Genomic DNA, 17,858 nt, shown 5'->3' on the forward strand with positions numbered 1-17,858 from the left:
TCTTCTGTTACACTTAGTTTTTCCATGAGTTTGAGATAGAAACTCACTCAGATCATTATGGTTGTACAATACTTTTAAGACTAAGCAGTCTTTTAGACCTGTTATTATTGTTTTTAAATTAGGGCATTAATGAGAAAGTTTGACTCCATGAACTGTCTAAATGATGGATCATATTGACCATTGATAAATCAATGATTTTACTGTTGTAGGAGGTCCTTCTGTCTATGTGTTGCTCTCATTAATAAATAAAGAAACTGTATTGGCCTGTTGATAGGGCAGAACATAGGAAGACAGAACTGAATTCTGGAAGGAAGAAAACAGAGTTAGGAGAGAACACCATGGAGCTGGCAGAGACAGACGGTGGAAATTTTACCTGGTGAGCCACTGCCATGTGGCGATACACAGATTACTAGAAATGAGTCAAATTAAGATGTAAGAGTTAGCCAATAAGATGCTAGAGCAAATGGGCCAAGCAGTGATATAATTACTACAGTTTCTATGTGTTTATTTCAGGGCAAAGCTCCTGGGTGTCCAGAACGAACAAGAGGGCCCTCCTCCTACATTTTACTGATTCTGTTCATCGAGTGTATCATTTTTTTTCATTTTAAACTGAATGCAAAATATTTGTGAGTTCCACATCAGTGCTTTAATAACTTTAAGTGTTATTACTTTGTTATAATTTTTCTACCGTCTCAATAAAATCAAAATTCCACAAATCTCCCAAGTCTCCTTCACTTCTCCTCAATCTTAGAAGCCATGTGTCAGGATGCTTTCTTAGGTACAGCATTTATTCACCCAGATCGACTTCGTATGGACAGACCAACAAAGAATTCCATCCAAGTCCAAGGTGGTGAATCAATGAGTTGACTGAGGTGACTTAAAGAAGCGCGAAACATCAAAGGTGTCTGTACACCAGGAAGTCTGCTGAACTTCTTAGAAAAGTGAGGCTACTAAAGACTACAACTTGCCTAGGGACAATACATGAAAAGCTGCAACAATGAAGCCCCCGTGTATAACACAATGCAGCCCCACTACCAAAGAAAAGAGTCACACAGCAGTCAGCAAAATCCATTGCCTCAGAGAGGGACTGTTTAAAGATGCAGTGAGGAGCTTGTGAAGGCTGATTAAAGACATTTGTGATCATGTACATACCAGGAGGAACAGTCATAAACCGGACTCTTGCCTCCAATCAGTATCTAGCTATTGAATGTCATGTAGTTTCTCGGTGCTAAAGGGGTAATCTCTCTGTTACTCACCAGCTTACCCAGGTGCCTATCGATGTTATTCTGTGACATTGAATAGACGTGGCCCTGTCTTTCTATAGCTCACAATGCAATGTTGCATTTCCCAAAAGAGTGAACAAAAACTATCAGGGGAAATGAAATTATTTGTTTAACTCATAAACTATATAAATTTCAAATCTTGAGAGAGAATTAAATTAAATGTGCTTTCCACAAAGTAAGGCTATAATAATGCCTATTCTCTTTTGATTTGATATTTTTTTTGAAACAGAGGCTCCTTTAGCACCAGCTGATCTTGAGCGTTCTATGTAGCTAAAGATGCCGTTTAAATTGAGGTCCGGCCTTCTGCCTTATCTCTTGGATTCTGCAGTTAAAAGTGTGTGTTACTATGAACAATTTATGTAGTCTGGGGACCAAAGTTAATTTTTTGTACATGCTGGTGAAGTCCTTTACAAACTGAGTTCTTGCCCCAGTTCAGGACAGTATAACACTTAGGTTGAGTCTTCCTACTGTGTTGTGGTGAAGAAACTACACTGTACTGAACCGTTAAAAATTTTACCCAAATTCTTAAAGGATTTGTAAAATACTTGTCTGATTTTGTGAGATAATTGACAAAAATATATGATCTTGTTCTTAGGGGAACTCAAAGCTAGTAGAAGAAAGAAATAAGGAGGGAGATAATTCATAATAAAGAGACAAATTAAGTGAGCTGTCAAAGCAGGGATGAAGGAGAGGTAGGGATGTGGCAAACAATTAGCCTTAATTTTTTTGTGCAAGCAAGGGATCAGATCTTTTATTCTGCTTTTTGTTTTTGCCTTTACTTCCATCCTATAAATAATACAGTCACCATAGTTATACAACATAACTCTCAGTTTTGTTCCCTGAATATCTGTTGTCGCTAGATTTGGGGAAATTTTTATTTTTATAGTGTCTTTTGTAAAACTAATTTCTCAGAGTTCAACCTACATTCCACTAAGAACAGTATGTGGGTAACATTGTCCTGGCCAGCAATGTGAACCAATAGAAGGTGTTTCACAAGGTAAGTATCCCATATATACCACAAGAGTGTTCCCTTTCTAAACCGATTATTATGCCTAGGGACACAAGCTCAAAACTACATTTAGAGACTACTGCACCTTTTGTTAGGTAATTCTTCACAAATTTCAAACTTTTGCAGTTTCTAAATTGTCAGTGAAATATGAATGTGGTTGAACTAATAACACTAGTAGAGACTTTTCCCCCATACTATCTTAATAACTAAATGCAAATTCAATGTTAAAATAGCTCTCTTGAGAGCAAAGATTTTGCCTTCCTCATAGATGTTATGTGTTAATCATCCTATGTAATTCATAAATGCATAAGCATGTATTATTGAAGAAAGTATGATACATGAAGAACACATATTCACAACATTAGAAAATCAAAATTGGGCATAAAACTCATAGTAAAACTCATTACTGTCTTTGGCTATACCAAAGCAAACAGGATGGATACCAAGTAGAGAAGGGGAGGCACTAATGGTGGATAAAGAAGAAATGTAATTAATATATAAAGACCCTGCAGTAGAAACTACCATACTGCAGGAGCTATACACTGTCCATGACTGTATTCATGAGGAAACTGAGGTAAAATGATGCTGGTTGGTCTATGAATGCTTAAACACATGACAAGTTCCAAACTTTATTTAAAAACCAATATGAAATCATCAGAAGAAAGTCAGAATACAGATTAGTAGAAACAATTCCAAAACACAGGAAAATCGTGTATTCTTCATAGTTATTCACGCCATAGACATTTTTTGGTTTGTGAAGATTAGAATCATTACTAGGTTTTCATGTTCTCTTACTTTGAAAGTTGTTCTTCCTTATAAAACAGCACAATGGTTGGCTGTGCAGTGCCAAATGGTCACCCATGACAACAAGCATATATACAAGTCACAGTTAACAGACTTACCTATATGCATTCATTAATAATTCGTGAAAAAATAGGCCATGAATTTGAAGAAGAGTGGAAAGAGGTACATAAGAGGCTTTAGGGGAAGAATGGAAATGACAAATGTTTTAATTAAATTTTAAGCCTAAATAAGTAAAACCTGAAAAAATCTATATTAACATTTTAAAAACTTGAAGGTGACATCGTTCATAGTTGAAAATCATGGAAACCTCATTGTAAACGGTGACTTTATGTCTCATAAGTCTAAGTTCAATGTATAGGTAGGTAAATGCTGTCAGTTGAGCTACTGTATTTGTTGTGCCTCCTTCCCCTTATTTGCTCACTGATAATGATCACTGTGTGATATATCGAAGGTGTCTCCCTTATCATTTTCCTCTCTTCTTTTCCTATTCCAGGTGATTTCTAAATATCAAAGTACATAACTGAAGAAAACAACTTTGCGCTATTGCCAATTCACATCCCCCTTTGTGGCTTCCTTTAAAGTGACTTTGATAAAATTCTCCACAAAAGAAGTTGAAAAATTTCAATCCTCATTGGATGTAATTACAGCTAATATGGTCACTGGGTTTGCCACAGATGGTGGGAAATAGTAAATGTAATGAAAGCTGAAATCTCTGCTAGTGAAATCGGACTCCTTCAAAGATGTTAAGATTTGGAAGGTGGATGTGGAGGCCTACATTTAAGTGCTTAGGAGGCAGAGACAGATAGAGCTCTATGAACTCAAAATTCGCATGATCTATAAAGAGAGTTCCAGACCTGCACACTTTACATGGTAAGACTTTATCAACAACAATGACAACAATAATAAGGAGGCTGGAGAGATGGCTCAGAATTCAAGAGCACTGGCTGCTCTTCCTGATGTCTTGAGCTGAATTTCCAGCAACTATATGGTGACTCACAACTATCTATAGTGGGATCCAAAACACACTTTTGGTATGCAGACATACATTCAGACAGGACACTCATAGAAATAAGGTCTCTAAACTGCACTTTAAACAGATCCTAATCAATGCATACCTCATGAGATAATCCAGCAAGTTGCAGTGTGATGTGGACTAACCTATCAATATTAAGTACCCAGTGTCTTTTGGGTTTGTGATTAAAATAAAATCAAAATGTTGTGAGTGTTCAGTAATGGCTTTACCAAAGACATATATCCTTTATTATCTTACTTTTGAGATATCTGTACAAACATTGAATATTACTTTTCATTTCAGATTCTTAGTTAGAAGTGATCTGGATTCTTTTGCCAAATCATTAACTCTTCATTGTGCTTACAGAAATACTATTCAGTGATATAAATAGAAAATACGTTTCAAACAGGCTATATTTTAAGTTGGAGTTTCTGAGTCTAAGTGTCAGACAGGAGGAAGCTCCATTAGGAGAAGCACTAAAAACTACAGCACCAAGTCTACCCGCATTCTTCTACAATGACAGCTTTCAAGCAGGACTGGCATTTCAGAGGCCCTTTGTGGGTTTGTAAAGATCACATTCAGAACTGGTCCTTGGAGTGTGTGAATGCTGTGATACTGAAACCATACTTAACCAGCATAAAAAGATCAACTGATCATTCCATTTATCAGATTACAAATGTACTCTAGATAGGGATAATGAAAATCATCCCTATCATTGCAATCTTCATTTTCTAACTTTCCTTTATATTCAGCTCTTCTTTGGCACAATTGAAAAATCTTTGTCACTCACAGAGAGGCATACCTTTTTCTATTGAAAAGAGTATGAAGGCGGACCATGGTGGTGCACACTTTTCATCCCAGCACTCGGGGGCAGAGTCAGGCAGACCTTTGTGAGTTCGAGGCCAGCCTGGTCTACAAGGACTAGTTCCAGGACAGGCTCCAAAGCTACAGAGAAACACTATCTCAAAAAACCAAAAAAGGAAAGAAAAAAGTATGTAAAGGTAAAGGTGAGTATGTGAGGGTAAAGGTGTTTTTGTTTGCATTTTCAAAATAATATTTAAAAACATAGAATCTAATTCAGACTTAAATATGATCACTAGATCTAATAAAAATATACATGAACATAATAACTCAGTAATATTTTTGTACATTTAATGACGAGTGTTCTTTTTTCTTTGATTCTAACAGAAAGGCTTTAGAGAGTTCTTATAGTGTTTTAGAAAGAATACTTTACTAAGTGCCTGGGAATTGGTTTGCAAACCTAGACACATCACAGTCTAATTGTGTAACTTTGTTGTACCATGTCACTTAATTAAGTGTATAATTAGGTTGTGTTAGTGTTCAGTTCAGTTCTGTTTACCTGAAATTGCCATTGAGTTTCACAGTAAGCAAGGAGATAGTCAGGTTCCCAAACACCAATTACAAATGTGCACATTGTTCTGAAGTAATATTTGCTATAAACAACAATAATTAAAAGCCCACAGTTATGTTGGGGCAATGGATATTTCACTCAGCATTCAGAGAATCCTTTCTTTTTTCCATTACGTCTCCAAGGATGAGATGAAGGGTTTTTTTTTTTTTTTGAAATTTTTCTTCTACTAGAGTTATAGATCAAAGGCTCAAGAAAATTATACAATATGTGGAACTGGCTACACACTTGCTCTGTTTACAGTGAGATCATTATCTGGTTTATATGGAAGAATGAGATGTGGAAGAAATACTCAGCAAAAGATGCTATCAGTGATCCACTTAAGCCCGTAGATCTCAAGTGCTTCAGAACCTGAATCCTACGTGAAGCCACCATTCAAATGGCTGGTATTAGAGAGGGAAATACTGGAGTCAATAGGATTTCTGTGAATGACCAGAGCCAGTGGTAGTATGAGGGTTAAACACAGAAATGCAGCATGAAGCTGATAGCCAGGAAAAAATGATAAAATTTTAAAAATCTAACATCTGCAAAGAATTTATAATATGCAGACTATGATTAGTTAATTCATTTTAGTCAATACACTTAGTGTTTACCATTCTATCCTAGTTAGGATTAGCTGCCGATTTGGCAGAATTTACAAGCATCTGGGGGAGGGAGTTTCAACTGGGTCATTGTCTTTTGCTTTTATGAGTATGTGAGTGAGCATGTTGGTGCGGAGTTGACCTGATTGTCAATTGATATAAAAGTGCCCATCTCACTTTGGATATTCCGATTTTCTAGGTATGTAGCCCTGGAGCATATTTTAAAAAAATCTAGCTGAGCATGACTCTGCAGCTCAGCCAGAAAGCTAGCCAACAAGCAGTTCCTCTCTGATTCCTGCCTAAAAGTTCCTGCTTTAGAATTGTGTTCTGACTTCTATAAAGATAAATTTTGAACCAGACACCCAATTCAAATAAACTGTTTTTATGGAAACAGAACACTTATCTTGCTATCATTTGAAATCACCCAAACAATTCATGTTGAAATTCCATTACCATTTTAGTCATTCTGAGGTGAGACCGTTAAAATATGATTAGTTTGGGAGAGCTCAGCCCTCCTAAATGGGTATGAATATTGCTAAAGATGGCAGAGATGTGGTATGACAAAGGTGTGCTAACTGTGATGAGTATGGACGCCTCATGGAAAGGGTAAGTGCAGCCTTTTGCTTTTAATCTCTGTTTCATATCTGTTTGCTCACTTGTCTCTCTGCTAGTGCACACTACATCAGCACTTTCACCAGATGCCAGAACTTACTGTTAAGCATCCCAGTATCAATGAAGATGATCCAAATGAATTTTTAGAGCTTATAATTTACTCAGCCTGTAGTCAATCAATAATAAAAATATAAATATTTTCTATTTTGTTTCTATTAGGAAATATTTTATTATAAAAACAATGTTTGCAAAAAGAATGTTGTGCCAAATCAAAGGACTGGGAATTTGGTTTCAAACCTAGCAACATCACAAGCTAATTGACAGAAAAGAGTTTTATCCGAGTTGTAAGTGGAGGCTGCTCATTCGTTTCCCGGTCACCGAGACCTGAATAATCACATAGTATAACACTATTGGGTGTATTAGCTCAGGCTTCTTATTACCTAGCTTACATCGTAAATTAACCCATTTCTATCAATCTATGTATCACCACGAGGCTGTGGCCTACTGGTAAGGTTTCAGCATGTCCTTTTTTGGAAGCCACATGGTGTCTCTTGACTCCATTTACTCTCTCTCTATTTCTTTGTTTGGTTTTTCCCACTTACTTCTATTCTGCCCTGCCATAGACCAAAGCAGTTTCTTTATTAAACAATGGTACTAAAACATACGTGCAGCATGTAGAGGGGAATCCCACATCACCAAGACAATATTTCTAATCAGATATAAGGCAAACAGTCAGGCAACACCCAAACATTTCCACATAATGACCATTGGGGTGCCTTGAATGAGAAGGCCCATCATAAATTCAAATAGTTGAAAGTTTAATCACCAGGAAGTGGGACATTAGAAAGGATTAAAAAGATTAGGAGGTGTGGCCTTGTTGGTGGTTGTATCACTAGAGTTACACTTTGATTTTCAAAAGTCAATGCCAGGACCCAGCCCCCCCCCCTTCTCTCTCTCTCTCTCCCTCTCTCTCTCTCTCTTTCTCTCTCTCTCTCTCTCTCTCTCTCTCTCTCTCTCTCTCTCTCTCTCTCTCTCTCTCTCTCCTGTCAGTATGCAGAGCTCTCTCTTACTTCTCCAGGATCATATCTACCTGAATGCTGCCATGCTCCATGCTCTTTGCCAATAATAATAATTGACTAAACTATAGAAACTATAAGCATGTCACCAATTAAATCCTTTCTTTTATAAGATCTGCCTTGGTCACGGTGTCTCTTCACAGGAAGAGAAGAGTGACTAAGACATCAACTATATAAGCAGACTTCAGTGAAGGAAATATAGATCATAGAGGGCACATGGGAGTATAGTAGAAAATGGGAATAGGTATGATGCTATTTCATTATATATTTTAAGAAATTCTCATCCATTTGCAAGCAAAATTCAAGATGTCATTGTTTTTTACCGCTGAGTAAAACTCTAAAGTGTATATGTTCCACACCTTCTTTATCCATTCTTCTATTGAGCGGCACCTAGGTTGTTTCCAGGTTCTGGCTATTACAAATAGTGCTGCTATGAACATAGTTGAACAAATGTTTTGTAGTATGATTGGGCATCTCTTGGGTATATTCCCAAGAGTGGAATTGCTGGGTCCCAAGGGAGGTTGACTCCCAGTTTTATGAGAAACCGCCATACTGGTTTCCACAGTGGCTGCACAAGTTTGCATTCCCACCAACAATGGATGAGTGTTCCCCTCACTCCACATCCTCTCCAGCATAGGCTATCATTGATGTTTTTGAGTTTAGCTATTCTGACAGGTGTAAGATGGTATCTCAGAGTTGTTTTGATTTGCATTTCCCTGATCACTAAGGAGGTTGAGCATGACCTTAAATGTCTTTTGGTCATTTGAATTACTTCTGTTGAGAAATATCTGTTCAGTTCAGTACCCTGTTTTTTAATTGTGTTAATTAGAGTTTTAGTGTCTAGTTTCTTGAGTTCTTTATATATTTTGAAGATAAGACCTTTGTCTGATGTTTGATTGGTAAAGATCTTCTCCCAATTAGTAGGTTGCCTTTTTGTCTTACTGACAGTGTCCTTTGCTTTACAGAAGCTTCTCAGTTTCAGGAGGTCCTGTTTATTCATTGTTGCTCTTATTGTCCGTGCTACTGGGGTTCTACCTAGGAAGTAGTCTCCTGTTCCCATGTCTTGTAGACTACTTCCCACTTTCTCTTCTATCAGGTTCAATGTGGTCAGATTAATATTGAGATCTTTAATCCATTTGGACTTGAGTTTTGTGCTTGGCGATAGATATGGATGTATTTTCATTCTTCTACAGGTTGACATCCAGTTATGCCAGCACTATTTGTTAAAGATGCTTTCTTTCTTCACTGGACTGAGCTCCCAAGGTCCAAATGAGGAGCAGAAGGAGGGAGAACATGAGCAAGGAAGTCAGGACTGCAAGTGGTGCATCCACCCACTGAGACGGTGGGACTGATCTAAGGGGAGCTCACCAAGGCCAGCTGGACTGGGACTGATGGAGCATGTGATCAAACCGGACTAACTGAAAGTGGCTGTCAATGAAGGCTCACTGAGAAGCCAAGGACAATGGCACTGAGTTTTGATTCTACTGCATGGACTGGCTTTGTGGGAGCCTGTTCTGTTTGAATGCTCACCTTCCTAGACCTGGATGGAAAGGGGAGGACCTTGGACTTCCTACAGGACAGGGAACCCTGACTGCTCTTAGGACTGGAGAGGAAGAGGGTGGGGGGAGGGGAAGGGAAGGGAGGTGGAGAGGAGGTGGAAATTTTTAATAAATAAATAAATTTTAAAAAATTTAAAAAAAACTTTAAAAAAGATATAAAGAATAGCCAAAATATTATGGTATTTTATTTAAAACAATGCCAGTTTCCCAGTTACTCCAATTAATACTTTATTCTTATCATTTACCTCATTTATTAATTACCTATCTGATTGTTAAATTCTATGGGAGTTTAATACATCCTTGATTATGATGCTGTTTGAGTCATAAACAAACTGAAAGAAAAAAGAAATTCTCAAAAATAAAGAAAAAAAGAAATAATGAAACAAATACATACTTGATAATGAAAAGTGTCTGTTTTAATAAATTCCAGTATTTGTAAAGACATAAAATTAAATAGGTGTTTTCTTTATTCTTATTACCTAATAGGTGAAAGAAATATTCAGCCCATACTTGTGAATATCAAGTTCTACCTGAAAATGTTTACTGTGTTTTATGTTTAAACTCTCTTAAACTAATATTATGCAGTGAACTGGCTCAAAAAGTGGTATCTTTCTAAAGACAAAGCACTTTGGAATAAAAAGTTTGGAGTCAACAAGCTGAGTTTGAAATATGACCTTTCTGCTTCCACATAAATTCGTCTGTGTGATTCAACTCATTGCTTGTAAAGCAAAAATTGAGAATATGCAATTCTCGGTATTGCCATGGCAACTTAATAAGGTGGTATATTAGTTATAACATGCTGTAGATGAGTATTCTTTTCAGGAGGCTGTACTGAACTACTGTTTATGCAATAATTGTGTATGTGTTAGCATGTGTGTGTACTTATGTGTGTGTTGGGGATATTAATAGCTAGAGATAGAGAGGGAAAGGGAGGTGAGGAACAGTGTCAGAGAGAGAAGGTGACTAGGACTTTCCTGTAGAGGGGGAAATAATAGAATTTTGCAAAACTCCTCCCTTTAAAAAAAAGAACATGTCTAAATCAGAAATTTAAAAAATCAAATAAAATATAGATGTTTCACTTCTGTTTTATTTTAAAAATAAATTTCAATTTCACTGAAATACTGTGAAGGACCTAGAAGTAAATTACATGCATTTATTCATGTACTGAGTAAAGTTTTCCTTTACATTATACAAAAGTGGAAAACTCTAGTAAAGATTAATGAGATAAGGTACATGAAAAAAATATGTATGTATATATCCATGAATATGATTCATGCAGTAAGGCATTGTAAAGAGGACACTTGCTTTATAACACATAGCGTGTTATTTGGAAGGTTGTGTGAGTGACATTGCTCCTAGAAGACACTAGAGACAGCCAGTTACTGAACACTGAACTTTTACATTCCAGTTTACAGAATATGCCAGACATAGTTCAAAAACAAACTCAGCAATCCTATGTGTTTTGCTTCTGGAAATAATTCTCACACATGAGGCTAAGCTGAGTTACCAACATAGTTCTAAGCAGTATGACTGCAATCTGTCCTTAAAACATCTCAAAAAACTCTGCTGTCAAAGACATGGGGGTTTGTCTTGGTGCGTGATAGTTTATGAAACTTGGGCAACAGCCTAGTTCATCTCCTCTATGGAGATGACATATGGAATCAAACTAGAAATGTAGCAGTAGATAAATAATATCTATTTCTCATCTATATAGGTATGCACAACATTGTACTATCTACCGGTAGAGAGAAAATAATTTTATTTGCAGGAAATTGTATCCACCTAGTAATCTCTCTCTGTCCCCATGGGCAAAGTAAGAAGACAGTGTGAAGTGTATGAGAGTATAGAAGTGGCACTAACAGAGACACGTAAGTGGTTGGGGTAGGACAGAGTGAGTGAGGGCAATAGGGGAAGAGGAAAATCAAAGTGTATAGTAAAATAGGTGCTATCAAATAAAAGCCTTTTTCCTCTTACCATTTTAAGTAACAAAAACAATAAAAGATTTAAGTGGAAAACAATAGTTTCCTATCTGAAGACACTAAACTCAATGACAGTTACTAAAATAATACAAGCCAAGGCAAGAATTACTGCCAAACTGAAAGTTTTAAAATCCATGAAAAAACCTTATTGTCTTGAGTGATATAAATTTTGAATCACTAACTGTATTATTATATTAGTCATTGATTTGTTTTCTCAATTTAATAGTATTATATGGCATATCATGTATAATTTATCACATTTCATAAGATTACTGGATTTTCTAATTGTACATTTTTATTTCCTATAGTGCATTTTTGGTCTTTTAGGTAGATATTTTTAGCATTTCTTCTGTTTTAAAAACAGTCTCAGAATATCAACTAAAAGAAATTGAACAGGAGAAATTTTTGTCATCTCAATCAATAAGAAGCTGGTTCATGTCTGCGTACAGTAGCTAAGTGATAATATCAGGATTCTAGGTTCTTATACCTAAACATAATAAAAGCAATATACAGGAAGACAACAGCCAACATCAAACTATGGAGAGAAACTCACAGCAATCTCACTGAAATCAGGAACAAGACAAGGTTGTATACTCTCTCCATATCTATCCAATATAATTCTTGAGGTCCTAGCTAGAGCAACAAGACAACAAAAGGAGATTAAGGGGATACAAATAAGAAAAGAAGAAGTCAAACTCTCACTATTTATTGATAATATGATAGTTTACATAAGAGACTCCAAATATTCTACCAAGGAACTTCTACAACTCATAAACACTTTCAGTAGTGTATCAGGATATAAGATTAACTCAAAAAAAAAAAATCAGTAGCCCCTTCTGTACAGAGATGATAAGTGGGCTGAGAAAGAAATCAGAGAAACATCACCCTCCACAATAGCCACAAATAGCATAAAATATCTCAGAGTAACTCTAACCAAACAAGTGGAAGACATGTATGACAAGAACTTTTTATCTTTGAAGAAAGAAATTGAAGATGACACCAGAAAGTAGAAAGACCTCCCATGCTCTTTGATAGGTAGGATTAACATAGTAAAAGTGGCAATCTTACCAAAAGCAATCTACAGATTCAATGCAATGTCCATCAAAATCCCAGAAAAATTCTTCACAACCTCAAAAGAACAGTATTCAACGCCATATGGAAGAGCAAAAACCCAGGAAAGTCCAAACAATCCTGTACAATAAAATAATTTTTGGAGACATCACAATTCCTGACTTCAAACACTACTACAGAGCTACAGTACTGAAAACAGTCTGGTATTGGCATAAAAAAGACAGGAGAACCAACGGAACTGTATTGAAGACCAGGATATTAATCCACACACTTTTGAATACCCTATTTTTGAGAAAGAAGCAAAAAAAATTAAATGGAAAAATTAATATTTAACAAATTGTGCTGGTATAATTGGATATCAACATGCAGAAGAATGCAAAGAGATCTGTATCTATTACCATGCACAAAACTCAAGTCCAAGATCAAAGACCTCAACATAAAGCCAGCCACACTGAACCTCATAGAAGAAAAACTGGGAAGTACACTTGAATGCATTGGCACAAGAGACCACTTCCCAAATATAACCGTGGTGGCACAAACACTGAGAGAAACAACTAATAAATGGGACATCCTGAAATTGAAAGCTTTTGTAAAGCAAAGGACATTGTCAACAAGGCAAAACGACAGCCTACAGAATGGGAAAAAAATCTTAACCAACCCCACATCAGACAGAGGTCTGATCTCCAAAATATACAAAGAACTCAAGAAATTGATCATTAAAAGAACAAATAATTCAATAAAAAATAATGAAGTACAGACCTAAACAGAGAACTCTCAACAGAGGAATCTAAAATGGCTGAAAGACAATTAAGGAAATGTTCAACATCCGTAGTCATCAGAGAAATGCAAATCAAAACAACTCTAAAATTCCATCTTACACCTATAAGAATGTCCAAGGTCGAATGATGATGACTTATGCTTGAGAGGTTGTGGGGTAAAGGAAACACTCCTGTATTGCTTGTGGGAGTGCAAGCTTGTACAGCGCCTTTGGATATCAGTATGGTGATGCTGTAGGAAATCCTTCATCCAATAATCTTTAAGTTACTCATCCACTAGGGCGTGGCCTCTTACATGATTTATGTTGATGCAAAACATGCATCCGGGCCTCTTTTCTGGTTATGGGATTCAGTTGCTGTTTTCTGTTTTAACATAGGATTCTGATTTGTGAAGAAACAACCTTCCTTAAGACCCAGCAACACCACTTTTGGGTATATATTCAAAGGATGCTCAACCATGCCTCAGGGACATGTGCTCAACTATGTTTATAGCAGCATTATTTGTCATAATGAGAACATGGAAACAACCTAAATCCACCTCAACTGAAGAATGGATAAGAAAATTGTGGTACATGTACACAATGGAATACTGCACAGCAGAAAAAAATAACATCTTGAAATTTACAGGCCAATAGATGGAACTAAAACAACATTATTTTGAATGAGGTAACCCAAACCCAGAAAGATAATCATCATATGTATTAACTCAAAAGTGGTTTTTAAACATAAAGCAAAGAAAGAAAGCTTACAAATCACAATCTGGAAGAACCTAGACAACAATGAGGACTCTAAGAGAGACATACATGGATCTAGTCTACATGGGAATCTCCTGAATAAATTGGGAGCATGGGGACTTTGGGAGGGGGTTGAAGGAGAGGGGAGAGGCAGGGAGGGGAGCAGAGATAAATGTAGAGCTCAATAAAAATCAATAAAAAATTCAAAATGAAACGATTCTAGGTTCTTTCCATATTTGTTTGCAGTTCTTGGAAGTTTCTATTCACACAGGTGAAATATGATACAAGATTTTCTCTGGGCTATTCTGGCTCAGCTTAGATGTCATTCCAGTGAGGAAATGTGGACACAGAAGGTAAACGTGATCTATCTTTCTGAATAATCTGAAGATCATTGGTCTAAGGTCAGCAGCACTGTGCATTAGTGGCTAAGTTAAACTCATGCTAAGCCTAATAATGTTCCCAGGACACAATGTAATAACTGGACCAAATACATATGAATCTCAAAGGACAGAGTAACCTTATGCTTAATATCTAGATTTAGCTGCTAAGGAAGACACTGTTTGTGACATTCCTGTAGTTGTCCTAGAGGACTCTTTTGCCTTTAGGGTTTCCTTAGATATATCTTAGCTATAGGTTTGAATTATTTCTTTGTACCTGTGTGGTAGCCTCGTCAGTTCAACTTGAAACTATAATTTCTATTTTTTTTTTCATGAACTCTATAAAGACCACAATATCCTTCAACTACGGCAGAGTTTCTAAAATTGTAGTCCCCCAAAAATAGACATTCAGAAGCAATTTCAGGAAAACTGGGCCATAGAATCTTCATGATGCTCAGGAAATATCAATTGTATTCAAAGATCTAAGGAAAGGAAGTCTTTTATTGGTTTTTATTAAAATTTGGCAAGCAACACTCACAATGCTGTGTCTTGGTTTTTCACTCAATCTCTCTCATAAATATACTCTTATTCATATGGCCAAACCCTAGCGATTTTTAGGCTCTTAAAGAAGCACATTGCTGCAGAGATAGCATCAGTCTAGAACAAACCAGAATGGACAGGATATAATATTTCATTTGTTCTCACAGCTAGTATTTGTTCAGGTCTCTTTGGTTAACCTAATTAACATACCCACTCAAAAGATCTTACTACAATCTATCCTATTCTATCACAGACTACCCTTTACCTCCTTTTAATAATTACAATTGCAAGGTCATTTGCTGCTGTTTTCTCCCTGAATAATAAAGACACCACTTTAACTTGGCTTTGTTTGATAAATAATCTCTTTGTGAAAATAGGTGTTTGGGTGTGGTTTGTGTCTAATACAGGGTCCTAGAGGAAGCCCCATGTTTAGGGGTCTCCTTCACATATTTTGGGCCACAGTCCATTGAGGAAAGCAAGAATCTGGAGACAGGAACTGAAGCCAAAGCAAGGGAATAATGCTGCTTTCCTGCCTGTTCCCCAAAGCTTGCTTAGCCTGCTTTCTTATACCATCCACAACCACAGACCCAGGGATGACACCATCCCAGTGAACCTGGCCTTTCCACATCAATCTTTATTGGAGTCATTTTATCAACTGTGGTACTTCTTCAAAGATAACTCCAATTTGTGTTAATTTGACAAAACAACTTCACGGGACATATACAGACATTATTCCTGCTTTGAGTGACATTCAAAGTAGCTGGATAACATGAGAATGGGTCCTTCTTTATTATCGTTTTCTATGAGGATCCAAACTGATTGGGTAAATATTTTGCCTACTTCTAGGTATAGCAGTTGCCTTTACATGCTGCAGGATATCATGATACTCATCAACAGCTAGATATTTTTCATATATTTGGTGTAATAGCTGTATGTTTTAACATGACATGTGAATTAATTCATCTCCTTTCATCAGAAATGGTTATAGCTTTTTAAAATGATTCATAACAAAAACATTTAATGGAATTTTGAAATTCATTATACATTTTCAGTATTTCATTGATAAACATAGAACATTATGAGATGAACTACTATCAATACTCTAGCATGGATAGGGTTGACAAAATGATTGATATAAAAAAGACTAGTAATATAAAATAAAAATGCTGTTTATTATTTTTTGACTCAAAGATCCCTCTGACAATGTGTAAGTGTGTTCATTCTCCCCACTAAGATTTGCTATGTGCCTGTCATGTCACACACTCTTCTAAGGGTGAGAGGCGCAAAGGAATATTAATTAAATCCAATTTTCGGTTGCATTAGGGAGGAGGTATTCATTTTTAAGAAGTCTAGACACCTCCACCACTTGATAATGCTTCAGTTTTTAATGTGAAATAGCACATGGTAGAGGAGATGGGAGATGCCTGTGTGAATGTTGATAATTGATATAGGATGGCAGCGGAAGGACGCCTCTCTGATAAGGTGACATTTCATTGGAGATCCCAAGGAAAACTGAAAATAAACCTTGCAGATAAGCCTGTGAAAAGGATTTCTAGGCAGAGCAGCTGTAGAAACTCAAAAAGCAAGTAATATAACCTTTGCTTAGCATAATCAAGAGGCAGTACGATGAAAATATGTCTAGGCTTTTGTTGTTCTTTGGGTGCTTTACGTTTTAAAACACTTTAAATAGTTTTAATCATTTGCATGTATTAATACACTTTTTATCTATATGTTGTAGTAGCCTTGGAAGTCATTTTCCTCTTATGATAAAGGACAAATCGAACACTAGAGATATTGCAGGCCTTTTGTCTTAATGCTCATAGCCATTTCAAGCATTGAAATCAAATCTGATTCCTTATCTATTTTCCTCATTTTTATTTTGAATAACAATTAGAGAAGGGTAGATCTTGCTTATTAAAAAAACATGTTATACAAACTCATTATATTCAAAATATAAACCAAGATTTAAGAATTCAGAAACCAAATTTCAAACAATTCTTCTCTATAAAGAGAGCATGCCTAGAACTTACCCTAAAGATTCTGTTGAATCTTTCACATATTAGGACCAAAGAAACCAAGACCAAGAAATACTCATTTAATGAACCTTATGAGGCTCCTGGATTTAAAAAATACAAACTATTATCCTAAAAGGTAGCATTTTCATTCAAATCATATTTTTAAAGTATCAATACTGCTGGGGATACAGCCTAGGATTAGAGTGTTTACTTTGCTTATACATGGCCCTTGGTTTGATTCTCACAATCAGAAAATAAAAACAAAACAAAAGCTTTATAAACTGTCATTCAATGAAAATTGGCTGAAGACTAGATCCCCAGGCCCTGTCAGACAGGCTATGGATCAGTCTATACACATATGTAATATCATTCAAGCACTAATCACCATTCTCCACCTACATCATCTATTTTCATTTTGTCCATATATGAAGAGTGACTATTATTTGAGAACTCATTCATGCCATCACCAGGCCCAATAGTCATCAGCAAATTGATATTGGTCTCTATAGTTCAAGAGCCCATAAATGTATGTGTATGGGTACTTCATTTTGTAAACAGATGTGTACTTTCTCATTATCAGTTAAGTTTAAAGGTATCTGTCATAGTAACTCAAAAAAATGCAAATGGTTAGGTTTCCCTATTCTCCTTTATCCCATTAAATCTTGTCATATTCTACTTTTGACTCTCTTTCAAATGCATGGCTTCTTTTCCATTGATGGTTGTTATATGAATATATGTAGATAATTATGTGTCTAAAATATACCCTGCTCTGTCTGTATAATGTTATTTTTATGCATGGTTTCAGGGCAGACTTCTTGGTATTGGATTTCCAATTGGTGTGTTCTTCACTGAGAAAAACTATTTCTGCAATTATCAGCATCCTTTAAACAAAACAAAAATAAAATATTGAAAGAGGGAAAAAAACAGAAGAAAAAAATCCCAGGAAAAGCATAAGAAACACATATAGACAAAGAAAAATACACATTTGCACAGACAGGATT

This window comes from Myodes glareolus, chromosome 8 (assembly GCF_982192425.1).
Source record: "Myodes glareolus chromosome 8, mMyoGla1.1, whole genome shotgun sequence".
Taxonomy (NCBI): domain Eukaryota; kingdom Metazoa; phylum Chordata; class Mammalia; order Rodentia; family Cricetidae; genus Myodes; species Myodes glareolus.